The sequence below is a fragment of the Pseudomyrmex gracilis genome, unplaced genomic scaffold, assembly GCF_002006095.1.
Source record: "Pseudomyrmex gracilis isolate BER0280 unplaced genomic scaffold, ASM200609v1 scaffold_15, whole genome shotgun sequence".
In the NCBI taxonomy this organism is placed as follows: Eukaryota; Metazoa; Arthropoda; class Insecta; order Hymenoptera; family Formicidae; genus Pseudomyrmex; species Pseudomyrmex gracilis.
The window spans coordinates 132,158-136,166 of NW_018020599.1; positions in this window are offsets into that span (position 1 = coordinate 132,158).

Genomic DNA, 4,009 nt, shown 5'->3' on the forward strand with positions numbered 1-4,009 from the left:
ACAATTTCGTTGAACGACCGGACTCGATTCTTCGTACCCTTTCCTGTTTATTCCACGCTTCGCTTCGTTGAAGGCGCAGCGACTAAACTCCGAGAGCTCTTGTATTCGCATGCCGCGCCAGTCCGGGGATCAAGCTTCGTCCCCTTCGAGCGAATTCAATCCGACCCAACTCGGTAACTCGGTGATCCTACCTCCGCTTTGTTCCGAGCGTCGCAATTTATCCCTTGTTAGTCGACGGAATTCGACGAAGCAGTCGAATCCCGGGTTTTCGGCCGCTTATCGAACCGGATGCAAATTTCGCGAGAAAAGCTTCGTTACGAAGAGAAAGTTCGGGCGCAACGAGAATTTATCGCATATCGATAATATCTCACAAAAATCAGCTATTTTCATTCTAAATACTCCTAAAAAAAAAAATATCTACACTTAATAATTTCATCAATTTGTTACGTATTTTTCGACGATCAAATACAAATACCAATTACGCGCACAAAAAAAAACACGCAGAATAATTAAATAAAATCATCAATGAAAATAATACATCAGTTTGTAATCAAATAAGAAAAGAATGGAGGAATAAATAAATTTTAATTAAATGCAAATAATTCTCCCGTTATCGTTGGGGATGAATGTTTGTGTGCGGCATGAGTGTAAGGTAAATGTTTCTTCTGCTTGTCGCGAATTTTTCTCGTTTCTGTGCTGAAAATTGAATTTGTCGAAATTGCATCGATTTTTAAATACGCGCACCGGACTCTCGAGTTATACAACGGCGCGACTCTCTCGATTCTCTGAAGTCGATTACCCGCGACGTCTAATATCGATCGCGGCGGCAAGAAATTATCCACGTTTCTCGATGTAAACTACGCTATTTGGCGGCGATGTAACAAGAGAATCGAACATCATTGCGCTGTTATTTCATCGCGAATGACACATCGCGACTAAGGACGGGCAGTAGTAACAGCTTTGCATCCGGTATCCGGACGATGTGTTGCGTATCGTCAACCATTCGTGTAACTCGCTTCTGTATACAAATAGAATTTCCGGGTGCACAGCTCCCCGATGATGTTTACAAAGACCGATTATTCGCCTGCGCTCTTTGTGTGAATCACGAGGTATTACACTTCATCGCGCGCGGATTGCATGCAACGAAGAAAAGGTTGGTGAAACGACGACGCGCGACGTACAAAAAGAATACGTTTCCCAAGTCTTTGAAACTTCGCGCTCCCACTTTCGGTCAACATTTTTTTTACAAACCTTCGCAAATTTTCAAATATAAATAAATTCACATGGAAATTCGAGCTCTTACTTGAACGAAACAAACGAAAAACGCGCCAGTTTCCGCATGAAGGTTGAAAATATAAGCGCTACGTGTGCAAAATCTCGCACACTATGTAACTCGTTGAGATGCAAAAAAAAAAAAAAAAAAAAAGAAAAAAAACAACGCGTTATTACTATTTATAATTTCCCGACGGAAATTTTCACGCGCGCGCACGTCAGCGTTGTTAGCCGTGCGAAATTACATCGCTAATACGGCAAATTACGAGCGCGAACATATGTTGTAGCAAACTTAGTTGAAACGCGCGAATTATGCCGGTTACTTCGTTAAGCAGAAGAATCCGCGCGGCGGACGGCGGATTAAGTTTTTCAGCCGAAAACGCGCATTAGCTTGATAAACGCGGCGGCGGTGTCCATAGACCGCGAAGTAGTTTGTGTTTCGGTAATTTACAGTCACTTCGCTTGCACGGCACGTCGCCCGGTCGCACCGCGGGCACGCAGTGCGCGCGACGAGGTGTCGTGCATGCGCAACAAAATTGTAAGTTAACTACGTAATTCGTTTACTAATTATCGACACACCGCGTGGCGTGCAATAACAGTCGTTATTATCCCCCGCATTCTCGATAAGCTCAACGCGTATAATTGAGAAAGCATGACGCGTTTGAGTATAGTCGCAGCTGTCGGCCGCACTATCTCCTGACATTATCGCGGCTAATGGAGCTTGCTGCGAAATTTGCTTACGAGATAATTATCGGCGAGAGACTAGCTAATTATTTTTTTCATGCTCACGTGAATCAGTCATTAGATGAAAGTTATTATCAGTTCGCACGTTGTGAGAAATCACAATCTTCTATAGAATTAATCTGCAATTAATTAATGTAACTGAAGCAGGAAGTAAAAGTAGCCACCGTATGAGCTAAAACATCCGATGGTTGATTCGAATAATTTAACGGTGCGAGTCTCTCTCTCTGAATAGTAAGAGCAACTCGTTTTTGTCGTGGAAACGTGCATTACCGTAATGATTCAACGGGACGGCAGCCGCACGAATAACGCTGTTTCGTTAATTTTCATTTGCGTTTCCGCACTGCGTCTCCGAGACGCATCTCGCGCCGAAAAACCTGATAAGAGAACCACGGGAGAGCACACGCTCGAGTTAACCGGCCAAGTTAACCGCGTCCGGTGCACTCTCTCTAATCATCGTAGGCACCGTGAGTGCTTTTACCTATCCTACTCACTTTTTTTCTTCCCGCAGTTACATCCTTATTCATATAGAGAGGCCACCTATTAGACCTTCCATTATTCTAATTATATCGCGGAAGAGCGAAGCGGGAGCGCCGGAAGAACATCGCGAAATATATTAGCGTAGATTCTACAGGACACAGAGAGAATGAGGTTAAGGCACCGATCGAAAATCCAAGAACATGCTGTTGACCATCGTCGCGAGGATCTTTTTCTGGCTTCCTCTAAACTCGATATTCTATTGGCGGTATAATAGACGTTATCGCGACGCGCGCGCAAAAACATTTCGCGTGCAAAGTCGGTAGAATATGTCGCCGATGTTCCTTCTCCGCCCACTCGTCGTACTATTTTCGGGACGACGACGACGACGACGACGACGAGGACGACGACGATGACATTGTTGGCGATAAACGCCGCGAGAAATATGGGACACGGTTTAATGGATTTGTTTTATTATTCCGCGTTTCGTCGGATCGATGTAACGCGTGCGGCGCGCGAAAACGTTTCATATTGGATCTCGGCGCAGTTTTAATCCGACAGCGATAAAATATTGAAGCAAGATATGGAATTTATGTGCGGCACAGTGGATATATGTGTATATGGGTTTGGGGCGAAAATAAATATGGCACGGGGAACGGACGTCATAAATCTGGAGGCGGTAAAACGTTCAAAACGCGCTTTGAACGTTTATTTCCGCGAATTTTCGCGCCCCGTATTTAGGAACGGGGCACCCGAATCAACCCGAAGAAGTCTGGAATTCGATTATGAAATGCAATTTGAAAGCCGCGATAGTTCCCGCCGAAACCCTATGATTTTCATTCTGACGTTCGCGCTCTCTCTCGAGTTCCACCTCGCTGCAAACGTTCAAAATAATATATCGCGCGTTCCGCTCTTGGCGCGAATATTTCGACGAATAATTTTGAAAATCCCCCATAAAATTTCTGTTGTACATATTCACAGTTATGCATATCCCGTATTTATTTATTAATTACGTTCAATTTTGAAAAACTAGTATTGCATTGTAAATAAAATTTCTTAAAAATTTCTTGAATTATTCACATTTTAATTAAAAAAAAAATTTACCGGAGATATTTATCGAATTTTTAATTGAAAAAAAGTTCTTACTTCTATTTTTATCACATGCGGGATATAAAAATCTTATTTAAATAAAATATACGAACACAACTCGTCGTTATTTATGCGTTTTCATACGCGAAGGTTTCTTACGCGACGTTAAAAAGAATTCAATTGAAGTTTAAGAGAGAGAATATAGTCACTGCACTTGCTTCCTTTTCATGTATGTAGAAACGCGCGTTTTATCCGCACTCGAAGCATCCGCACCTAACGACTTTCGCTCTGAAAGCTCTCTGAAAAGTGCAGTGGTATGCGCACTCGAAAAGAATTAATAAAATATTCAGCAAGAAAGAGCGCGAGGAGGGGAGAGGGAAAACCGCTTGAATCTAGCTGCTCTTATTGGCGACGATACGAGGCACGAGGA